The sequence below is a fragment of the Arvicanthis niloticus genome, chromosome 17 (genome assembly GCF_011762505.2).
Source record: "Arvicanthis niloticus isolate mArvNil1 chromosome 17, mArvNil1.pat.X, whole genome shotgun sequence".
In the NCBI taxonomy this organism is placed as follows: domain Eukaryota; kingdom Metazoa; phylum Chordata; class Mammalia; order Rodentia; family Muridae; genus Arvicanthis; species Arvicanthis niloticus.
This window is the reverse complement of record NC_047674.1, coordinates 56,101,514-56,107,943: the sequence shown is the minus strand read 5'-3', so window position 1 is coordinate 56,107,943 and position 6,430 is coordinate 56,101,514. Positions and strand designations below refer to the sequence as shown.

General features: G+C 49.5%; 1 long non-coding RNA gene across 1 annotated transcript in view; it reads left to right on the top strand.

Annotated features, from left to right (window-relative positions):
* The window catches only part of LOC143434793 (uncharacterized), an 18,545-nt gene extending 12,513 nt beyond the window's left edge, over positions 1-6,032 (top strand). Inside the window, exon 4 of the long non-coding RNA XR_013104553.1 lies at positions 5,980-6,032. This is a non-coding gene — a long non-coding RNA (uncharacterized LOC143434793). The remainder of the gene's footprint in view (positions 1-5,979) is intronic.
* The last annotated feature ends 398 nt before the right edge of the window (positions 6,033-6,430 follow it).

Sequence of the window (6,430 nt, the reverse complement as noted above, 5' to 3'; positions counted from 1 at the left end):
GTCAGAGTAGTAAGGGGGCCAACCTCAGACTACCTGTATGTCTTGGTCTGTCTCATACCTGCATATTCCATTCCACTTCCTGGTCTGGCCAGCTAGTCCTTCCTGGACAGGCCTCACTTCCTCGACTTACAGGAAACTCTTTTTTAACCATACTCCTCCTTCTTATGTAGTAGGTCACCATGCATGGTGGCATGTGCTCAACCACTGAACTACGTCTCGAGCTCATTTTGATTTCTGTGTGAGTGTACATGTTCGTAGTGTGCTTGTGTGTTGGATACGTGGGTACAAGAGACGGTAGAGGCCAAGGTCAACCTTTGGGATCCTCCTCCACTGTTAATCCACCTAAATGTTTTAGGAACAGGGTCTCTCACTGAACTTGGGGCTCACCAATTAGATAGACTGTCTGATCCGCAAGTGCCAGGTATCCTCCTGTCTCTATCCCTGCAACTGTTACAGGCCTGCACCAGCAGTTCTTCCTGTGTTCTAAAGAGCCAAATTCAAACCACAGACACTTTACCAACTTCTTCCCAACATTCCACCCCAGTTTTGCTTTATATTTGGAAGCCGAATTGCTCCATGTGGGTCTTCGACTCCTCTGTAACCTAGAAAGCCCTTACACTTTCTGTCTTCCTACTTCAGCTTCTGGAGAAGCTAGAATTACAGGCCCAAGTCACCAGCCATGGCCAGAAGTTGAGCAGAAGCAGGACAAGGAAGGAAAAGCGAGGGACAGAGACCACATGAGCTCCCACGCAGCAAAGATTACAGGCCTCTATCACAGGCCACACTTGCACTGGAATCTCATCAAATAAATCCTGGGTTTTGAACAGAAGCTGTCTGCAGGGAGACTACTGACCATCCTCCTCCTTCTTCAAGCACGTTGAGGAAAGCACAGCCTCTGCTTGTCCTCATGCCCTCCTCCGGCTCTCGTGGGTCTCATGGACCTCTCAGCCTTCCAAGTCAGTCTTCTTCTGTGCACTAGTCCTCCGCAGCTTATCCCTACAAAGGCTTCTCACAGTGTGCCCAACACTACAGACTGCCATCCACGCTGGAGTGTGAACCCAGGCTCCTAATGATGGTATCTCATAGAGCTGGTGTCTCCAGAGATGTCTTTGCTCAGCCTTCCGTGACTGCAGAAATCTAGACTGTTCCTTCACAGGAGGGGGCTAACGTTGCAGGAAGAAAGGAAGAGAAGGGATCTAGACCGCCACAGAGTAAACTAGCCAGTCCTACATGGACATCTTTGAGTACTGTTACATGCCTCTCAGTTCTTCCTATAAGGACCAAGCCAAGGACCGATAAGAGGCAGGTCTGCCCCCATCCTCACCCCTGGCCCACACACAGCAGGAAGGAGACCACCGACCCAGCCTCAAGGCCCTCTACCTAATTCCAGATTCATAGCACTTTAGATATGTACAGTCTTCCAGGGTATGCCCCCACCCCACCCCCAAGCCCCACAATGAGAAGCTGTCTCCAGGAAAGCGACGAGACCAAGTATTCTTAAATATTTTCCTTCTCTGTAGTCATGCAGGGAGGAGGGGGTGAGGGGACAAGGGAGGCTGGCAGGGGGGACAAAGGGGGTTTAATAGGCTCCGATGACAGCACAGTGTCCACATTGGGAAAAGATTAATGATGAAAATTAATCGCCTGACCTTTCTTTCCAGGAGCTGGAGGTGAGGCGGGCCATTAAAGCCTCTTATGTTGTAATTAACGTTGGAGGGGAGAGGAGAGCTGCCTTCAGAATGGATGTGATCATTTAATTAGGCTTAGGCATGGGTGCCACAACAGGTCCAGAGAAGTCATAATTTAACTATAGCTTTAAATTACACGGGCAGAGTGGGGATGGCGGAGTTTGATGGCAGGAGAGCCTGCCGCCGTGGAGCTTGCAGAAAAACAATTCAATAAACACTCTAAGTGAGCAAGAGGACTGGCGACAGAGACAGACAGACAGTCAAAGAGCAAGATGAGGACACAGAAAGCATACAGGGAAGGCCCAGCATCAGGATGCACTTGAGAGAGAGAAAGAGATACACACACACCCTGGAACGGGTGACACATGAGCTCTGAGGTGAGCAACTCTGAGCACCTCCATCACTATGCCTGCATCCCCTCAAACACTTCCCACTCCTCAGTCTGTGTAAACCCTTGAGAAGGCATGAGTGACAAAATTGTTCCCCATGTGTCTCAGGACACCGTTCTAATCTGCTCACCTTGGCTTCATCACAGAGGAGATACCCTCTGTGCCAATCCTGGACTGCCAGGGAGCTCCCTGGTACCCTACACTGTTGCATTCTGGGTTCCTAGGAAACATGGATGCAGGATGCCACTCAGAACTGGGCAAGAGAGCAAGTGGTCTTGCCTGGCATAGACATTCAAGGCCTGTTTCTGTCACTTTTGGAGGGAGTGACAACCCACCATCTGCCAGGCACCAGATTCTACTTGTTGCTCAACCTGGAAGACTGGTCACACTGTGAGACCAAGGGACCATGGAGAGAAATGAGGAACAGAGTTTTGCTGCCCAGTGCTTAGAGAGGAGAGGCTGTAAAGGAGACAGAAGAGAGGGAAAGAGGGATAGTATTGAGATGCGGCCATGGGCCAGTGCTTTTGTGTGGATGCTGCTGGCTTTGTGCAGGGGGCAGAGTGATTTGGTCCAACTTGGATCCAGGAAGTCCAGGTGGAGCCTTGAGGTACCTGGGTGGCAGCCACTGATCACTTTTGGGGCTTCCTGGGCCCTAATAGGCAGTGAGAGACTTTGTTACCTTCCTGTCCAATCCATGCAGATGTCAATCAGGCCGGGCAGGAAGATAGAAAGTAGAAGGAGACAGAGACCTGGGGAAAAGGGTTGTACCTGTTGGGGTCTCTGGGTCCTTAAAGGACCAGACAGAACAACACTTCAGGCCTCCAACAGTGGACAACATTCATTCTTTACGCCATATTTGGGATATGAGTAAAGAATTGTTGATATAGGGTAAGACCACACACACACACACACACATACACACACACACATTTCCCACTCATTTACTAGCCCTAAGGCCTATGCAGGGTTAATAAAGAAATTATGAGAATTTGCCTACTTTGGCCCTGTGTAGAAGAGAGCAGATAGACTTCTGTGAGTTCAAGACTAGACTGGTCTACACATACAGAATTCCAATCAGACTCCATTGAAAGACACTGTGTCTCAACTTTAAAACACACACACACACACACACACACACACACACACACAGTGCCTACTTTCCCCTCCTCCATAGGAAAGCAAAAGCCACCAAAAGCACAAGTCCAGGAAGGATATTTTTAATCCCAAAGCAGGGTAGAGTTGTCCATTTTAATTACACACCCACAAACTCTCCAAATTAGTGAGCTTTGTCTCCGTTTGGTGTTTTGTCTCTCCCACGATGGATGATGGATGATTGACCAATTGTCTAATGGGCTTCATTGGTCCCTCTTGCAACTCAGAATCTGCCCTAAGACTATCCATCCTGCACAGAGAATAGAGGAGAGGCCTTTGCCTGTAGTGACAGAAGAGAGATAATGTGGGAGTGGGAAGAGATACAGGGGTGCCAGATGGGGGACAGAGCTCCATTCCTCACTCTAGAGCTGGCTCATAAATCCTGGGGTCAGCTCTTCATTGTGCTTCTGACTGCCTTTACCCTATGACTGCCAGAGGGGCACAAACACCCAGATTCAGAACTCCCGAGGACCTGAGCTAAGTCAGATGGGAGCGAGACCTGCTTAGCACCTGGAGTGCCAGATGGGGGTGAGGAAGTAGAATGAGGGGCAGACTGGGGGAGGGGGGGGCCTAGCAGCAGGGGGTAGGAGAGCGGTAGGAACCCTTGCCTGGTGCGCCAAGCCTACAGGCTGCCTCAGAACTCACTAGCTGAAAACTATACCCAGTTTCTATCAGGGGAGCACCCACCTGGAAGAGAACCCCAAGTCACAGATCCCTCAGGGGCTCCTTTTCTGTCTCAGCAAAGGCATGGACTGCAGGCTTTGTCTAGGAAAGGTGTCTCCCTTGCCCTTCCCATTTTGTGTGAACAGAATCTGTACTGTTTAGAGATCACAGGCCCCAGGAATCCTAGACCAATCCTCCTGGGCTTCTCTGCCTCCTCCTCTCTGCTCCAGCATCCTCTCCCCTATGCCCCACCCTACCCCTAACTAGAATCTAAACTCCAGTGAACTCTACCCCACCCCATCCCCCAGACAGTCAGGCCTTACCCCTGGAATTGGGACCACACTGGACAACCACTAAGCAAACAAATAGGTGACATCTGCATTTACATCTGTAAGCTCTGCCCTCCAACCACCCTGGAACCCACAGAAGCCCCCCTCTCAGGACCCCCTAGAGTCTGGCTTTAACGCTCCATGCTCCATACTGTTTGTAAGGTTTCCGGGTCTGTACAGATAGGAATTGAGCATTTCCCCAATCTCTGACAGGTCACAAATCACCATGTGGCAAAAAGAAAAAAAAAAAAAAAAAAAAAGTAAAAAAGAAGAAATAATCAATCCCTTTGGCACCCCGACCAAAGAGCCAGGATGGCAGGCTTAGCTCAGAGTGTTGGCGTTTCCTCAGTTAGCAAAAGCCCAATCTTATTTTAGCTAAAACTCTACTAAATAATTTCTAGAAGATGAGACATTTTGTAGACTGGGGAAACGAGTTTTCCAGAAGAAAAGAAGAGTCGGTGAATGGCGGACTGCGACCTCTGATCCAGCAAAGGGGCCCTCTCTGGAGGAATGTGACAGGCGGAATCTGGGACTGGGACAGGTTGGCCTCACCCTGTGAAAGGCCCTGGTAGGCCTTGGCCTGTTTGTTTTTCTGTCTGACTGTTTGCTGGATGGGGGTGAGAGAGATAAGGATGTGAAAACAACCTTAAAATAACCTCCACAGTTCCCCAGGCAACTGCAGAGTGGGCCTTGGGTCTAGCTTAGGGGCTTGTCTGTTGTTACAAAAGGAAGTAGAATTATGAGTGGATTGTGGCCTGTCTGCATGGCTGTTTGTCTGTGTGTCTGGGTGGATGGATGGATGGATGGATGGATGCACTGCTTTCTTGCCCTGTTCCCACTCCAGCTCATTCTCTTGTGTGCTCTGCCGAGAGGCTCTGGAATCCGTCTTCTCAGCTGACACACCAGGGATAAATAATCCTGTGATGAGAGTTAAGACTTAGGACCCCAAGGAAGCATCAGAGCTGTGTAAATCTCAGAGATGTGGACCCCACAGAGCACCAGGGTCACACCCTAGCTGTTAGACGCCTTAATTCACTACCTGACTCTGACTCCCTCTTCCCAGCCCAGTCACATCCATTTAGAGGTTTCATCCTGAACTCTAGCCCCAAAGCCTACTGGGGCTCTGGGCTTTGGTATAGAAGCCGGCATACGTAGTCACTGTGATATCCATGGCTTGCAGTTCCCACAGCCCTTCCAAAGTCTCTCTTTGCTTGTTCAGGACCTGAAATGAAAACTTCTAGTATCTTTGGAAAGTCAGTTATGTCAAATGCTGTTTTGCTGGGGGCACACAGGTGAAAGGATGTCTTCCTAAAACAGACACGTGAAAGGACTCTTGATGAAGGAGTATAAATATGACCCCCCCAGACAGTGGGAGCTGGAGCATCGGTTTGGTTTGCTCTGCCTCGCTGTTCTTCGCTAACTACATGCATGTATTGGTTCCCCTTACATAGCATTGCTAAGCGCCACTTGTGGTAACAATGCCATTGAAAGGAACTCACCAAAGAACTGCTCATGAAGTTCCTGCAGCTTTGTGCAGCTTCAGGGGCCTTGGGGCAGTTGTCGAGCCTTGCATTGAACTACAGCTCTGGCTTGTGCATAGTGTCTGACCGCCAAGAGGACTGTTCTGCAGTTGCTGAGTTGTATTTGGTGTTGGTGGCAGGACTGAATTGCTGACAAAGAAGATGGAGCTCGCCTCCAAAGAACTATTGCTAAACAAGTTCACTTCCCCCATATCCTAATAACTTTTCTCTTCCACAGCCTCTGCTGGGTGGTGGGCAAGAGGAGAGGTTGAACATTTATTAAGGTATGTTGAGAAAAATTTATACCTATAAGGACCAGGCCATCAGAACAGGTAAACCCCGTGTGTGTGTGTGTGTGTGTGTGTGTGTGTGTGTGTGTGTGTGTATGTGTGTGTCTGTCTGTCTGTCTGTCTTTCTGTCTGTGTCTGCACGCGCAGAAGTCAGGGGACAACATTTGGGAGTCAGTTCTCTCTCCTCTATGTGGGTTCCAGGGACTGAACTCAGGTCATCACACCTGGTGGTCACGAGATTTAATCTGCTGAATCATCATCTCACTCATCCTCCAAAAGACTTTAACCATTTATCAAGTGCCTACTTCGTGAAAAGCAGTTGACACCGACAATAATGTGAAACCCAAGATGAGTAGGGCACACGCTTGGCCTCGGCTGTGGGGTTGATGGCGTTCAGTA